This window comes from Scleropages formosus, chromosome 11 (genome assembly GCF_900964775.1).
Source record: "Scleropages formosus chromosome 11, fSclFor1.1, whole genome shotgun sequence".
NCBI classification, from domain to species: Eukaryota; Metazoa; Chordata; class Actinopteri; order Osteoglossiformes; family Osteoglossidae; genus Scleropages; species Scleropages formosus.
Genome location: NC_041816.1, coordinates 16164615 through 16183248, shown reverse-complemented (window position 1 = coordinate 16183248; position 18634 = coordinate 16164615). Strand labels below are relative to the sequence as shown.

General features: G+C 39.9%; 1 protein-coding gene across 2 annotated transcripts in view; it reads right to left on the bottom strand.

Annotated features, from left to right (window-relative positions):
* otud7a (OTU deubiquitinase 7A) overlaps positions 1-18634 on the bottom strand; it is a 71859-nt gene that overhangs the window by 40049 nt on the left and 13176 nt on the right. For both annotated transcript variants that reach the window (XM_018763943.1, XM_018763944.1), the window contains exon 2: positions 12552-12646. The gene's annotated coding sequence lies outside the window, so the exon portion shown is untranslated. The remainder of the gene's footprint in view (positions 1-12551; positions 12647-18634) is intronic.

Genomic DNA, 18634 nt, shown 5'->3' with positions numbered 1-18634 from the left:
AGTAATTTAGATGTAATCCTACAGCATTATTCATTACGTTACATATGTGATCACATTTCGCGGCCAGGTGTTCCAATTTCTAAAATACTGTAGAAGGTGATTCCAAACAGGTGAATGGGCTTTTTTCAGCTTTGGCTATTACAGTGTAGACAAATTAAATCAAAAGAACCAATCATTATATAATTGCTTGAGAATGATATTGTGGAATTAAATACAATTTTAAATTTCACATACCAGCACTCTCCTTGCATTCAATCACTAATCTATTTCTGGTCACATCACACGAGGTGGTGAGCGAAGCACCTTGCAAGCATCTTCTGGAGAGACAGTGCTTTGAACTTGTCTGGGAATCCCATAGGATATTCTGCTTTTGGGGAAAGGAGTTCTGGCCTTTCTTACTTCACCTGCTGTCACTGACAAGCGGTTAAGAAAACATATCCATGTTTGATATCCATGTATCCATGTAATGTACGTTCCATCAGTGAAGATGGAGAACGGGAGGAGATAGGACAATGAGACGCTTACTTTCTGTGTGTTCACTGTGGATTCTTGAGCAGCCCACTCAGGGCCTGCTTGTGTCTGACATTGCGCTGGTCACTCTAGCCCATGCTCTCTAACGCAAGAGTGAGGAGGCAAGAAAACAGTTGCTATGAGACCTGAAGTTAAAAAGCAAGTGTAGACACATTATTAGCACAACCATGTATCTTAAAGAAGAGGCACCCTTTGAATGGCTGACCGTGACATTTGTTTATTTATAGAAGAAAGTCTTCCTCAGAAACCTGAGAAAAAAAAATATACTACAGGCTGAGAAAAACAATTCCACTTGCTTTTCAAATATCACCCGAAGCCTTACTGGAGTTTCTCAGAAAAATCCTTGTCAACCTACACACAACGACAACTGCACCAGTGTTTAAACAACGATAAACAGAACTCTCGTACCACTAAAAGGATTCACCCCAAAGGTGTAACTGTTTTTGCATCACACAACTCGCACATAAATCTAAGTAAACAGTTTTTACTCACCATCATGAGTATAGGACCTTTTCTTAGATCATTGCACCAAGTCACTGCACTTAGCCATCTGGACAAAGAATGACGGTAAGAGCACACACTTAATTCACCGTATTATGTCGCCAACACAACTGGTGAGTTTGTCATGTGTCTACATAATAGTTTTTAACAGACACTTTGAGAAAAAAGGACGAGGTCTGTGGGTCTCTGTGACAAAGAGGTCGGACCCACAGAAGCAGTGACCTGCGTCATGTATGTACATCTGAAGCTGTGACAGTGGAAAAAGTGAGACCAAGCTACTGCGCATAAGCGAGCGTGGAGGAGATACTTAGTGGGCAAAAGTGTCTCCGATGCAGCGGATGATGTCGCCTACAGTGCACAGGAAAATGTGATATACAATTGCGCTAATTTTAACTCAGCTCCTCCTGGCAGTATGGTGGCTGTCCGCTCAGAGCAGCTGAAGGTCCAGTGTTAGAGGAAGTTCATAGCCAAAGATTATATATTCTTTCAGTTTACACTATTAATCTGTTTGAATATGGATTTCAGCACAGTTACTTCACACACCCTTGTAGTTCGCTGCAGGTGAGAACCAAAACAGGTTTCCTACATAAACCCCGTAAATGGAATGGATTCATAAAATAGCATAACCGATCTGGACAAGGCTGAAGGAGAATAAGCCAAACAGAAATGCTAATGAAGACAACTATTAAGGACTGAAGAATGATGTAAGAGAAATTCTCCCATGATAATTCACCCATATCTAACTGGTGCAGGATGCTAATGTCAGCCACTGTGAATATTTCAGGAAAAAAAAAAAAATCACATAAATGTACAGTATACGCAAAGACAAAGACACAAGCCCAAGCACGGTGACTGTGGAGAACCTGCTTGTAGTTCTTCAGTGTTTACAACCATGTTTTTCTTGCTGATAAAATACAGAGACATAATTACAGCCTCTTCATGATCAGTCTGCCAAAAAACTGCAGCAATAGTACTGTAATACACACATTTTCAGAACCGCTTGTCCCAGACGGGGTCACGGGGAACCGGAGCCTACCCGGCAACACAGGGCGTAAGGCCGGAGGGGGAAGGGGACACACCCAGGACAGGACGCCAGTCCGCCGCAAGGCACCCCAAGCGGGACTTGAACCCCAGACCCACTGGAGAGCAGGACTGTGGTCCAACCCACTGCGCCACCGCACCCCCTACTGTAATACTTTACCATAAACATATTGTGAAGCTGGCAGCTTATATGTACATACAAGTGTCATTTTCATACTTTATGTAGTAAATATAAATCTTGACTATAATAGTTCCCAAGCCTCTAAACTAGATTGGAACATTTTTATGTCAAGTGCATTTAATTAATACTGACAGGTACATACACACAGGCACTGGGTGACTTTTGTTTCACCTTTTCTTTTTAAATTTCCCACATAAAATTTCTGCAGACAAGTGAACAGGAAATGTACACAATGACACCCGATATCATAAGCACAAGATAGCTGTGATGGTAAATTGGAATCTTCAAACTCTATTAATCAAAGCTGGTATGCTTGTTTTGAACACCCTGTTCCTTCCCACACAACAAAGTCCTAGAGAGGCCAACCTTTGTCTTCTGACAGGAAGCACTTGCCACTAACGGAGGTGGTAAAGCACTTTCCATCATATCTGCATTCAGCCATGAGTGTGAAACCTTAACTCAGTTCATGTTTCTACAGAGATGCACACTGAACTGTGCTTAACTCATTTTTCACAAATATAGTTTTCATACATTTTCCCGTCAATGGATCATTATGCATGTATAGTTACAGTTAGTGGAAAAAACCAAAACATTGATAGTCTGAGAAGTATTGGCACAAATTTCCTGTAAAGGGAAAATGTTATGCTGCTAGAGTAGTCATACTTTACAGTCAAAACATTACATAAACTGATTTCACCATTTTTTTTTAGTCCATCTCAAAGGTAACACTGTTTGTTGTTTTATACTATACTGTTACACAGATTAGCGATGCTGTAAGACTATTTCAAGAATTAAAGCAAACTTTTCAGCAAACACCCAAGAATTCGGAATACATGGGTTGGGTTCAACTATAAAGGCAGTTTACACAGGTGCTGGCATAGATTCAGCATGGAGTTCCCATTTGATGGATATTGCAAATGAGTACAAAGCCTTGAATTTGGACTGGGCTTGTGGTTGCCTGTGGTACAGTTTAAAAGGCCTTACAGACATACCCATTAGCTATAACTCTGTCAGTAAAGATCTCTCCTCCATTTCAAGAAAAGCCACTTATACAGTGAAAGACAGGAAGCAAGTTGCTCATTTTCATCCATCGATCTATGACTAATAGACTAATGTCTATTAGTAAAACTGAGATTCCTTCCCCCCCCCCCATCTAGGATACTGTGTAAAGAATAATTATATTTTTCAATAGCAAGTCACATTCACATCTAGGAAATGAGTGTAAAAATGACAGGAATTTCTATGACAGAATGGGTTTCCGATTAATAAATTTGTAAAAAATAAATACAAAATGATAAAAGGACAGCATAACAAAAGATAACAAACACCAATACGTTCCAAGGGTTTTGAGTGTCTCTTTTTATGAAGCTGTTTTTCCACTGTTTCTATGAAAGAAAGTGAAACCAAAGTCTTTTTCATAAACAAGTGCTGTTTTCATCCTTTAGAAAAAACTTTCACTAACACCTGCCACCATATTAATCCAGGTTTCTTTCTGAGAATGCCATCTTGTCCATTTGGATGTGAGTGGTTCAAACGTAGAGTAGGTTACTGCCTACAGACCCTCTATCTTCTTTAGCCGAGACCAACAACTGAAGCCTATGCGCCCAGATCGCTCCTTAATCTTCGCCTTTTTTGGGTTTGGTGATTACCAAGACTGCATAATGCACTTCTTGGAGTCTAATCCTAACCTAAATGGTACAATGAAAAAAGACATCAAATGATTTCAAAATGATGTGCTAACTTGAAATCTGAGTGTGCTTGAAATTTGTCCAGCATATACCTTTGCCCAGCCATGGCAGCAGTGACATACATCTGTGGAATTTAGTGCGTGATGTGCTACAGCATATGGTAGATGGGTGGAAGGGCTCCTGCATATTCAGATTTCATCAATTTCACTCTCCCATATAACCTTCAGTTTGGCATTGAGTGTACATCTCAACTGAGGTTTATACACTTGTACGCTGTGGACTGTGCCTTTCCTGTGTCGGAATTCAGCATCAGGACTGCTTCTTTACAGCAAGGGACTTGTGCAAATGGACTCATATATTATTTAACCACAATGAAAGAGACACCACCTCCCACTGCCCAGGGTACAAAGTTCACACAACTATAAACAATGTTTTTGTTTATAATATATAATTTTTGAATGTTTTTGAATGTCTGCATATAGCCTTAATGGCAAAGAACAAAATTGCAGCAACAGAAGCCAGGGCAGAAAATTACTGCATTTTACCCTTTCCTCTGAATGTTCTGTGGTTGCAGAAACACAGACTGTAGAGCCAGCCCTGTAAAAACCAGAGGTCACAGCGTGAAAACCATACCATGCTCCTGCTCTGAGTCCTGAAGCAGCGGCTCGAGTGTACCCTAACCACTGCCACCAGAAATGGCAAGAAATTACACATTTGCACTGCCATCAAAAAAACACACCTAAAGTACTGGAGTCCACAGGAAATTAAAAGTGTTGCCAGCTGAACAATCACTTCCACAGGTGATCCTCCAGAAGACTCCAAGCTCTCAGGGCATGACTCACATAGAACGAATGGGGCATATGTCCACTCATCCTAATGAGGTGTCTGGAGATCTTGGCGAGCCAACTTAAAGAAACACCTTGAACGAAGATATCACTGAAGGTACTAAACTAATTCCCCTCGAATGGTTCAATAACCAACCGATTCTGAAATGAAAAACTGAAGAACAGCAAATCTGTCTGATGACATAAATAAACTTTAGACTGTTCCTGGACAATTCACAAGAGCTCCTTAACTTCAGTGGTGGAGGCAAGAACCCTGAAGGATTTCTCAGCTCTCCTTGCACCAATAGCTCAGAAATTGAATTATACTAGTTTATTCAGGAGAGTATATTATAAACGGTGTCTCACCACCAGGCTGGAAGAACAACCTCCTAGATTTGGCCCTCCACAACACAGCATGAACAGTCCTGGCCTACAGAATGCAATCCACTCTTCAGATTCACAGAACAGTATGTCTGGTATACATGAGCCTTGCTGAAAAGAATGCAAACAATGTAATAGTTCATTAAAACTGATTATCTCCATACCATCTCCACATCCTTCAATGACAACTGCTAGTATTCTTTTGCAAAACAGACCAGACATAACATTGTCTTGAACGAGTTAACACGAACCTACCTCGAAATTAGACAGTACACTGTTTCCCAAGGTATGTAATCTGCATTAGTAAATTCACATTTTGACTTTTAAAAATCTAAAAATATAAAACTGGCAAACATAAAAATAGCTTTTTTTTAGAAAAACTAAACTCATTTTGGAAGAATACATGAGTAGAATGTAGGTACATGAGCATAATCCTCCATCTTCCATTTTCTTCAGTTCCAGGTGTCCTCATGCTGTGTCATTTATTTTAGTTTTTCAAACTTTTCACTTTTCTTTTTCATTTTATTCTTTACCGTGATAAGAGCAGTAGCTCTAGAAAAGACAGTGATTAATTAATCCATAATCCACAAATGAATCAATATTTATAAAACGAGCCACACATAGCCAAAAAGTCAGAATGCACATGTTAAGGTCCTTGGGATGTTACCATTATGTATTTCTCAAATTTGTTGTACATGAGAAACTCTTTCTATTTGTACTTTGTGGTTTTTCAAATAATGGCCTTAAAACCACATAAATTTGTCAGAAACATGAAAATCATTGTTAAAATGAAAATTTTTGTCATCATGACACACACACACACTTTCCGAACCGCTTGTCCAATACAGGGTCGCGGGGAACCGGAGTCTAACCCGGCAACTCAGGGCGTAGAGCCGGAGGGGGAGGGGACACACCCAGGACAGGACGCCAGTCCGTCGCAAGGCACCCCAAGCGGGACTCAAACCCCAGACCCACCGGAGAGCAGGACCCGGGCCAACCCACTGCGCTACCGCACCCCCATCATCATGACAATGAATTGAATTTACTGACCTACACCATTCCAATAACCTGTATGTTATCAGTGGTCCAGTTCTACCACATTTAAATGACAAATAGTTTCTAGCAGCTGAAACCCTTGTTCAAAACAGAAAGCCATCAAATCTCTGGTGAGGATGAGCATCTCTAGTGTGAACTGATGGTAAGGTGACCTACTGGAGGGGCCAAAGTAAGGTGCAGGAATGGTCTTCACTGTACAGTGACAGAGATGGTAGCATGAATGTTCCAGAGAGACCACTGTATCTGGCACTCTGCTCCATATCTAACAACCACTCGAAATCTCCCCACAGGACTGGTGATAAGGTTGAATTATTCAGTGGGAAATGAAACAGGTAAATAAAAAGGTGCTTTAGAGTTCCACATGACACTCAAGCTAGAATCCTCCATCGTCAGCATACTTAGAGAGGTTGCTGCTTGAACCCATGCATAATTCAGAGCTGCTAGTTACATCTCTGGGTGATTTAACCAATAAATAAATAAATAAAAGCTGTAGAAAGTGAAAAAAAAAAAAAATTTTCTCTGCTGATGAAAACGGCGTAATTTATTTTTTTTTAACCCCAAATAAGTTTAAATGGTTTTTGTTGTTTCTGTGTTTTGATAGTGATCCTTGGAATTTTTGAAGGGAACAAAACCGGCCTAGTTTTAAAACAAAATCTAGTGGTACAACAATGCATATAAATACAGCCTGTTTCATAACGAAAGTGTTTCTAACCTGTTCAAGCACAAAGTCAATGCTGACCTTCCAGTTTGCTGCCCTATTCCAAATAATTACACACTGCGGCTTCTAAAACAGTTTGAGTTAAGACAGGAGCCGAACTGCAACAGAATAAAATATGTTATATCCCTCCTAAATCCACTGTAGCAGTTCTCACTAAACTGCCAGACAGAGAGGTGGTTCTATTCAATGGTAGAATTTAAGACAGAAAGGTATCCTGATAATGAGATAATAAGCCTGTAGACTGACTACAGTATCATTAGCCTGTTAGCCGACTACAGTATCATTAGCCTGTTAGCTGACTACAGTATCGTTAGCTTGTTAGCCAACTACAGTATCGTTAGCCTGTTAGCCGACTACAGTATCATTAGCCTGTTAGCTGACTACAGTATCGTTAGCTTGTTAGCCAACGACAGTATCATTAGCCTGTTAACCGACTACAGTATCATTAGCATGTTAGCTGACTACATCATTAGCTTGTTAGCTGACTACAGTACTGTTAGCTTGCTAGCTAACTAAATAATCATTTCCTCCTGTTGACTATATCACTGTTAACTTGTTAGCAGACAACAGTGTTGTCAGGACATGGTTAGGACATGGATAGCCTGCCACAGGTGTTTTACATTTATATTTACATGTATTAATTTAACAGATGCTTTCTTCACAGTGGCATAGAACTCTTGGTTCTATGGAACTCAAAAGTGCATTTCACAACAGATGCAGAACTTCGGAAACAATAGACGATTATCAAGCACAGCCTGTTGGTTTGATACCACCATTTTGTTAACACATATTTCTCAAGTAGCTACCTATTACACAAAACATTATTTTGCAGTCTACATGCTGGAAAGTTAAAACGCAATATTTTTAACTATTAATGCTCATTGTATTTTTGTAAAATGTTTCTATAATTGTGAATGACCCTGCAGTGGTGTAGGATTTTTGTTTGGCAAACAAACTTCCAGTTTCTTTGAAAGTCTTGCTCCACAATATCTGGATTTTGCACCAGCTGTTGTGTCACCTGAAGAATTACATTATCAGAAAGCACAAATCTGTAGCAATGTCTATGCAATATTTTGTAGCATGGATTAACATGAATTTCTAAGGATTATATTGTATTCATGTCAGAATTACATTTTAATAAATAATAAAAACTAAACAGAAATAATATATTTTAATGTATTTTAAAATTTCATATATGAAACCCCCCTTGAAGTTTGCTATACTTGAGCAGCGAAACTGAGGCTTTGAAAAACAGGCATTCCTATGCTGTTAAACCACATGGATTCAAATTTGATGTAGGATTTGTTCGTATAAATGATCATATACACAACGATATCCGAAATTTCTGATATTCTTTTCAACTAAACATATTTCTGCCTGTGTTATACCTGAGCTCTTCTGGACTGAGCTCAAAGAGCCCCAAACACTGATTCTTTTTGCTGGGAGTGCACTGGGTTAACTGTGAAATGTGAAATATTGTGATGTAAAAAACGGTTTAATGTAGTATGACTGTAAGGTAACACAGGCTCAACTCAGTAAATGCACAACTGGAACTAGGGAATTTATGCGAATCCGTAGGCTGCATATGAAATCACATGAGAGAAATAAGAATGATTCACATGTAACTGAACATCAGTGAGATGGAACATGGAAAGAATAGGCAGTTTGGTACATATGACTGAAATAAGAGGTGTTACAAATCAAAGGAGATTTTGTATAGAGATTAACATGAGCAGCTGGTCTACACTATAACGTGACAGCTGACAAAGGACTGACATGAGAGGGACACAACTGGGGACATGGATCCCTACCAAACATTAAATTTTGTGTGGATGGTACCTGAAGATATTATAGTAGTCCTGCGTATTTTCACTTATCATCTGTTGTTTATCCATAATTTACAGGAACCAGTCATTCAACACATCTCATTCTTTTTGAGCAGAATAGCTTAAACAACCCAAAAAGAAAATCACTGTAAAACAGGAAATGAGCAGGAAAGGGAAACAAAGGAAGACAAAAGCACTTCTTACAATGCAGGCAAAATATACACTTTTATGAAATTATAAAGCCTATGCACTAATAATGAATTGTGAATTGTGTCACGGTAGGAAACATGTGTATGTCTGCCAGACGTAAAAAGTTCAACTTTATACTGTATGTCCAGATGATACGATGCCTCTTTCACAACACTGAAATTATGATTTTCAATGACATCATAACAATCATCTAAATGCTTCTCCTGAAAAGGGCAACTATAGCAGCAGGCTGTTTCAAAGCTTTTGGACAATCTATATATTGCAATGCAAATGTATCTGGAAATATCCCAATTAGTAATCATACTTCCCAAAACTAGCAACATTAAAGAGTTATATAAATACAGTATGTTTTATCTGACTGCAACACTTTCAGATAAACATTTTCAGTAACACTGTAGTAACCTGGAGCCAATCCCAGAAAGAACAGCAGAGAGAATCCATAACAAAGTATGGACAGACAGACAGACAGACACACACACACAAAATAAGGGCAATTCAGAGTCACTTGGCAACCTGATGAACATGTCTTTACATTATGGGAGGAAAAACAGTACCGGGAGAGTACTGGGGCTGGATTGAAAACCCCAACACTGACGCTATAAGACTGTAATGTTACCAAATCAGGCTCTTTAGGACCCACAATGGTTTCATACTGCAGGCTTTGCATTAAAGAAAAAATAAAAAAGAGAAAGCAATATCAAACTACAACAAAAGAGCCACTTCATTCCTACTGAGTTTGTTTAGTCTGTTAGTCAGACTTGATTTGCTCTGTGGCACAGAGATAAAAATTTGGTAATTCCTTAAAAGCACAGGCCATTATCAAGTTAAAGTAATGGAGTTTTTTTGACAGTGCACCAAACAAATGTTTCTAATGCACATAGTGGTGAAGCAGCTCCGACAAAGGGTTACAAGGAACATAAAACTGGGGAAGGACATTGAGGGTTGTATGCCATGACCTGGACACTATCAATGTCACCACCTTGCACATAACTAACCAATGTCTACAACCACTTGTCCCAAGGCAAGCCGGAGCCTATCCCAGCAACACAGGGCACAGGGATGACAGGGAGAGGGGGGACACCCTGGACAGGATGCCAGCCTGCCACAAGAAACCCCAAGCAGGGCTCGAACCCCAGACCCACCACCCAGCGGGCACCGGCCGAACCTGCCATGCCACTGCGCCCCCCCCGTTGTACGTATACTATTGTCTAAATGTACTTTTCTTTGGATTTGTCTCCTCATCTATAATTTTGTACTATTCAGAAATAGTATGAAAACTTCCCACACTACTCAGAGAGAACGTGACTGAAAGATCGTATTCACTACAAAGACATGACATTTTTGAACCATTTATTGCTTTTTTCTAAAAGCACTAGAAACATCCTCAAAAGTATATATATTTGACACTACTGCAATATGGTATTTACACTCCAGGGAGCTGAAACGGGCCTATTTTGTCCAGCGCTGAGAATCTCCCAAACAGAAAGCAATAAACAGACAAAAACACTGTCTCACACAGGGTAAAGTGCTTCAAATGGGACATTAAGGACAAACAAGTTGCTAATTAACATATAGAACACATAAATAGATTTTTTTTTCACTTATTTAATCTGTATATTTTTATTGCTTAACAACCATTGGCAAACTGATAAACAAAACACAAAATGCTACAATAATTTTAGCAAAGTGTAAAGAACTTTATTAACAGGAGAAAGAGTATTTCCTACATGTGGAAAACATAAACACAAGCAGGAGCAGCTGGTAACATAGTGGGTAGAGTTGCTGCCTTTGGATCCAAAGGTTATAGGTTTCAGCCCCACCTCCAGCTGTAGTACCCTTGAGCAAAGTCCCTACCATAAATTGCTACTGTAAAAAATTACCGTACTGAAAAAATAATTGTAAAGTACTGTAACATTGTAAGTCACTTTGGAGAAGTGGACTTACAATGTCAAGGTATTTTACAATTACAAAATTTCCTTAAGCCAGCACCTAACCTGGCAACACAGGGCGCAAGGCTGGAGGGGGAGGGGACACACCCGGGACGGGACACCAGTCCGTCGCAAGGCACCCCAACCGAGACTCAAACCACAGACCCACCAGAGAGCAGTCACAGGCCAAACCCATGGTGCCACCACACCCCTCTACTTTGGAGAAAAGCATCAGCTGAATGAAGAAGTGTAAGTATACTGTCAACATCACAGAGGCATTAATTATTAGGGTAGAATGTCTTGCAAATTACATGGAAATCTGTGGCAACTCCTTTGCTCTTGTGAAATAAATCAAAATTTTAACATAAAATGTAAAAAAAAGCTGACAGCAGTCAAGTGCTCAGATTTTGTATTATGGAACTGGCTGTGGACCTGCCACCGATAGACCATCTGCTGTCCTTACTGTTCCTAAGTGAAGGGTCCAATGGAGACAGATAGAGCCAAGTGGGGGACCGGGCCTTCCATGTACTCTGTGTCACTGTCCACATCTCAGCAGACATGGACTCAGCTGTTTGTTTGTGTCAAAGATACAGATACATATTGTCATACTGCTATCCATGCTTTTATTAATGTTTCTGAAAAGTTTTTTTTTTTTATTGAACAGTTTTAATAACATGTTATGCTTTGACAACTGATATAAATGCCTATAAATATGCTTCTCCTATGGATACGAATCTTACATTTAATTAAATCACATTAGTTGAAAGGTTATATTTATTTTAATATAGTTAGACAACCATTTGTTATTTAATTTCTTTTGAAAATTAGCTTTTACATTACTTTTAGTATGGACTTCTATGAATTAAACACAACATCCTGTCCAAAAATAGATTGTTGCAGGCTTTGGACAGAGTCTGAGGGCACATGATAAGTAGCAGGAGCCAATGACCTCCACCTGCATCCAAAGACACCAGATGGGCTTTGAGCAGCACTGGGCAGCATCACAAAGGCAGGTTAAGCAAAAAGGCTTCATACTGTGACTGCTCTATCATTTCTTCCCTATTTCACTGCTTCTTCGCGTTTGGCAATCAAGGATAATAAAGGCCAGTGCAGCAATGCAGACACCAGCAGTTGATGAATGCATCTCCCATTCTTGATTTTGTAATCATCCTGCAGTACTTTCAGTTTTCTTTTCTACATTTGATTAACAGAAGATGAAATTTTCATTAGATTTAGCTATTTTTGGAGTTTACATTCAGTTTAAGGTAAAAATATCTAGTGATATTCAGTGAAATGAAAAATCAATAAATGAAACACATTATGGAGCATTTGCTTTTAATTTCCAGGTGCTCGACAAGATGTTTTCTAGTATTCGCAGTTCTGAGAGTTTTTTTTCAGCGTTACGTTTTCCACTTTCCAATCGGTCGCTGAGTGATTGTTGTACGATCTCGCATTAACCAGTAAGGACAATGAAAAATTTGCACACTATGCTACTGTGATTTATCACTGAAAAATAAACACAAGCGAGTGGAGTAAATTAGTCACTGATCAAAATGCCTCAAGTGATATTTCAGTGTTGGAGGACATAAGAGGACATTACAACATAGCAGTAAAATAGTAAATAAAGCCATAAATAGAAAGCAGCTCCTACACACATTGCACTTACCATGAGTTTTTAATCTTGGGCACAGGGATGCTGTGTCTTCGGTATCCCAAAATATCAAAACCTCCTGCAGAACAGCACTGCTTCTGATGTCTTGGCTACAAGGATAAGGAAATGAATTAGATAGTGTTTCATGATAACAATGGAATAAAAAAAAGATTAAACACTAATGTCATGAGACCCACAGATAAAGAATACCATTTCAAATGTTCACCTCAAGCAATTTTTTTTACAGAATCTTTCTTCCAGGGTATATGTGAAATATGAATGAGAGTGAAAGTTCCATAAAATTAAGGTCAAGGCTATAGTGATAGAACAGCGAGTATAAGAGCACTATCCAAATGTGAATCTGAATGTGTCAGGGTGATAAGGAATGTGTTTGTTGTTCTCCTGGGCATCATGGGAAAATGATTCAGATGGCTGTTTTACACCATCATGCTCATCGTTCTTATATGCAGAGTGTGAATCATCATTTCCCTCCCCTAGAGGTTCACTTAACAACGGTACAATCAAAGGCTTACAAAGACATTTGCATGAACGCAATTTTTCTCTTACTGGGAAAGAGTGGTACACTCTTAAGTCTTCGAGAACAACAACCAGAGATGACTCAGGCAGCAAAGACCACTATCAGAGTGCCTTCTGAGTGTTGTGGTTGGGTTCTGGAGCACAGTGGATCCAAGGAAAATGTCTTTCTTTGTCTATCATCTTCAGATTACAAATAAGGCCACTGCTCAATCCTCTCTCAAAAAAGCCTCAATCACCCTCCAAAATACAGTAAAGCCAAACCACATTCTGATGCTGTCGCCAGAGAAGTGCAGCAGAAAACCAAGTCTGAAAGTAGAATGACTTAGTCTGTACTCATGAAAGAAAAATGTTTAATTTGTTCAGTTCTGCCCTGACAGTGGGCTATATAACATCTTCATTATTGAAGCATGTGGAAGTTTACAAACTATCTTTATCTGAAATTTTGGTATAACAGCTCTTGGCTTTTGATACCCAAATTTTGATTTACAGAAAAAAAAAAAAAAAAAAATCAGAGTAATGAAATTTATCGAAAGCATGTACAGAAAAAGCTGAAAGTCACATATTGTGTGAGTGAAGTAGAAATGCAGTATGTGTACTGTATTTGGCACATCTGCATTCAGCTCTCTCCATCTGTTGATGTGTTACGAATGTGAGAATGTTGCTTTAAGAGAGTGGGGCATTGTGGGAAGTGTATGAAATTCCACAGGAGGGTCTGTCGGCCATATTGGGTGTGTTATTTAACTGAATGATTGTGGAACAGACAGCAGAGCAATAGAGGGAAAAGTTTAGCCGATGGTTTTTCAGGTATGTATGGGCATTTTTTTTTTGCAGCAATGTGCAGTTTTATAAAGTTTTTCACAAAAATGCAATGTGGTCACTTGACCTCTGTATGATTTTTTGCTTATCCTGAGGAGAACTGAATCAATCAGTGGAAATGACCTGAGTCAAGTGTAAAATCTCTGTGTGTGTTTTATAAATTCAAAATTGTGCTGAAATTAGGTTATGTGTTTTAAAGATATTTGAAAAAGTCATTTGGTGTTTTTGGATGGGCTGGAAACTATTATTTTTCCCAATTTTATAATAATAAGAAAGCAGCTTTTGGTATCTGAAATTTTGATGTCCACGATAATTCAGGAACGAATACATTTCAAATCAACTCAAGAGTGATGCCTGTATTGTGTATGCAGAGGATAACCTGATATTTTTCATTTTAAAAATGTTCATGTCATATTTTGACCATTATATTTGATTGAATAAACTTTCATCTTATCTAAAATTCACTACTATAAAAGTACACACACTTTCTGAACCGCTTGTCCCATACGGGGTTGCGGGGAACGGGAGCCTAACCTGGCAACACAGGGCATAAGGCTGGAGGGGGAGAGGGGACACACCCAGGACAGGACGCCAGTCTGTTGCAAGGCACCCCAAGTGGGACTCGAACCCCAGACCCACCGGAGAGCAGGACCCGGTCCAACCCACTGCACAACCGCACCCTCCGGACTATAAAAGTATTTGATGGTAAAACTTTCAAATGAAACAGACTGTCAGATTAAATAAAATGCCCTGCAAATTGTGTGTAGAATAATCCTTGAAAATCCACCATAAAATTTGTTCATGACATGGTACCATAAACAGTCAAATATAATATCTATCCAGCCTTGCTGCTCTCCCTGTATAGGCTGAGAAAGTACAGAACATTATTAGGAGGAATAGTAAATATTTACATTTAATAAATTATGGCAACTAAATGAGATTTCCACCTTTTACTACATGAAGTTGAAATAAGACTATACTGTATATCTTACTATATTCAGACAAGTGACTTCACACCCACAACAGGCCACCTGGCTGGACCTTAAACAAGGTAGCCACGGCAATACAATCATAACCACAAATGTCAAAGGTGTTGCAGATTCCTCTTGCTGGAGTCACTAGTTTTAGATATGGCTTTAGCGCTTTATGCAGAACATTGACACACAGGCATGACACAAGTCTTGCTCATCGACACCTCTGTACTCAGTGTGACAGTCAAGCTACTGATTCCACACCAAGGTTTCAAAGAAAAGATGCCACAGTCAGCTCTGATTTCCATTTTTTAGGCCTGAAAATGTCAGTCCCCCTTTCACCCTGGAATATGTGTCGACTTGGATAAAAGAGAAACCTTAACGAAAAAACAATTTCATATGTAATGCTAACAAAACGTATTACGCAAATTATTCTTCTATTGGCCCTATTTATGCCCTAATTAAGGACCATTATTAATTTTGGAACAACGTTTAGATGGACTACTTTTTCCTGATTAAACTGAAATGTAGCACAACTATGAAGGGCAGTTAAAATAACAGCCGACAAGGCCCTCCTCACACCAAAACAATAGCACACAGTTTGTCACTTAGTGTTTCTACTGTATGTTTGTCCATTATTGTAAATCAGTGTCACTGACATGCTATAGCAGCCACAGAATAAGTTAATGGGACATAATATTTCACAAACCTGTGCAGGCATGCCAGAGTGCTCACAAACTCAATGTCTGAATTTTAATGACCAGTGAAAATACACATTTGTATTCAGGCTGGGAATCAATCAGTCAGTCCCCATCTCTGCTTCCCTGGTCACAATGGCCTGCTTGTGCTCTGGAAGGAGGAGGTGAGGTGGAGGCGCTGGGCAGGAAGCGGGCTGAGGACGGGGACGGCATGAGACACATCCAGGTTTCTAGATCCTCCTTTCATGCTTTCATGAATTACCGCGGTGCCTAATGCTTTAATGGCAAAGCCACACAATTACATCTGAACAGGATGGAGTGTGTTTTAAGAAGAATAATTACACAGCACCAGGGCAATCAGTAGAAAGTTCACATCATTTACTTTAAACAGCTACACAGAAGCACACATCTATACCTATTACAAGCGCACATACAGCAATGGTCAGTCCTCCAGCCTTGCCCCAAAATCAAGGAAAATCACAAAATAAATGAGAATTAAACTAAAATTACAACGATTCTGCAGGAACTAGGAATCTCTGACCATTTTTAAAATTAATTTTCTCCCCAATGTAGTGACTTTTATAACATAAGGTCAGATATGCATATTATTAACACACAAAAAAGATCTTCCAGTCCCTGGTTCTACTTCCTATTGTCTGAATGGCCAATAAACTGTACTAGAAGTTATTAGATTTGATAATCATCTTGCTATGGACTCCAACGCAAATTTTATGTGAACAGGAATGCTGATTTATGAATAGTATGGATAGGGTGAAAAAATAGGGTGGCACAGTGGTGCAGCAGGCAGCAGCTCAGTCTGTGAGCTTCCATGTCCTCCCTGGTGAAGCTAAATTGCCTGTAGTGCATGAATGGGTGAGTGAGTGTGTTTGTGTGTGGCTAGAAAATACAATAAATTTATCATTATTTAAAACACAAGGATTATAAACTGGTTCATTTACTTTGATAGCACAGAAAAACCTCTGAATTTGTTTCCTTCTCAAAAATTAGTTTCCTGCGCGGTAATATTTCTATCCTCAGTATAGTACTTTATTTGCTAAATGAATGTGTGAGCTAACACAACTACAAAGCCAAACTCCCAATAAAAACAAGGAGATTAGGATTTTGCTGTGAAGACTGAAACAAATTGCTAATTCTGGAATCCAGTAGCTAACTTTTTCACGATGTTGTGATTGGACAGTGGAGTACTGGGACAGATTAAAGTCCCACTAAATTGGATTTAACTGACACAATGAGAATGCTTCCAAGCGAAGAGACTTTCCCATCAGTCTTCTTTTATCTTTCGCGCTTGTCTTGCCTTTGCTCACTGGAGGGGCAGTATCACGTTTTGGTTTGTTCAGGGGCAGTCGGTAGTGTAGTGGTTGGAGCTGCCACTTTTCGGCCCAAAGGTTGTAGGTCTGAACCCCACCTCTACCTGTAGTGACCTTGAGCAAGGAATGTACCCTTAATTACTTCAGTAACAAAAAGCCAGCTGGGTAAAATAATTGCAGGTTGCTTTGGAGAAAAGTGTCAGCTGAGTGAATAAAATGCAAATGGATTTTTCCCCAGTTAAGTGAGACAAGTGGAGTTTGTGCTACTGGCAAGGATTGTTGCCCATTTTCCCCCAGTTAGGCAGGCTTCAGGAGGTTTCACTTTTGTAGCTGATGCAGAAGACATCCGACAGCTCCAGCCACTCGTTTCCATCACAGTAGAGACTCAGAAGACCCTTGGGCACCTTCTTGAAGAGCGAGAGAGAGAGAGAGAGAGAGAGAGAGCGAGAGAGAGAGAGAGAGAGAGAGAGAGAGAGACCCATCTGCAGGTCGGCTGGAAGAACTCACGGCGGCGTCCCCAACCACATGGCCATGTCATTCAAAGGGAACTGGTTGGTTCAGATGCATATCCTTGCAGCGCCATCCTAAGTGTCACCATAAGCTGCCAGCAATCACCCAACAGCATCTCTTGCCCACAAACTGGAACACAAGCAAACTTCAAAATTTCGCCAGGGTCCTTAAGACAAATGTCAGCAGTAAAATATGTAATGAGATTCATCAGGGGAAACCATCTGAGACTGCTCCTGTTCAAAGCTAAATTGCTCCAAAACCGGTCACCTTCAAGTCACATCTCGTTTGCCAGTTGGGGCTTTTCTTTTGCCTGTAGCACAGTAGTGTGGGCAGACAGGCTGATCTCGCTCCTGTCCTCCTTTCTTAGCACATGGCTCCCACAAATACGGCACCCCCTGCCTCCAGAAGCCTCAATGGAACAAAAGAAATGACTCGACAAGAGAATAAGCCATGTAAACCCGCTCTGCTGCCCTTTCACTGTTGCACTAAGGACCGTCTGCTTAAGTCACTGAAAAACGGTTGGGGTTTCAGCGATTAGTGTCCTGTCACTCGGCATTGTCAGATTCAAGAGGGCTGAAAAAGCTTTTCCAAATTCCCGTGCGGGGGCCGTTACAGCAGACACACGAAGCAAAATGCACATGCTGAAGCAATTCGCTACTGTCACCCGGACAGTCAAGTGCCATGAATGGGCAAATCCTTTCACAAAAGCACATGGTGCAAATCAGCCTCATCCAGTGGTGGCTGACAGCAGAGACATGCTGCAGATCACATTCCTGTCTCTGGCAAATGTTTCACAAAAGGTTCAAAATATTGATTCTTACATTTTCTTTTATTCTGTATTATGATTCATCCCATAAAAATAACTACACGGGACTACGAACATGAAAAAAAGGTGTTCCAACATGATTCTGGCTTTAACTGATGGTCACAGCACGCTTTCATGTGGACTACAGGAAAGGCAAGATGCTGCAGATCTGCAGGGATCACGGTGACCACTTTAACAAGAGAACAAAATGTCAAACATTATTAGAGGCATGGGATCAACACATAGCTGTGCAATGTAGGTAGAATTTGGAAAGGCAACAACATGAGGAATAATATGCAGATGGTGAGGTGGCCATTTGTCTGACTGCTGCAGCTCAGCGGGCGCGTTACGAAATCCAATACATTCTTTAATTTCCTCCTACTCATCATTTCACACAGTACTGCCTCCACCTGACTGTGCATTTCCTCACTGT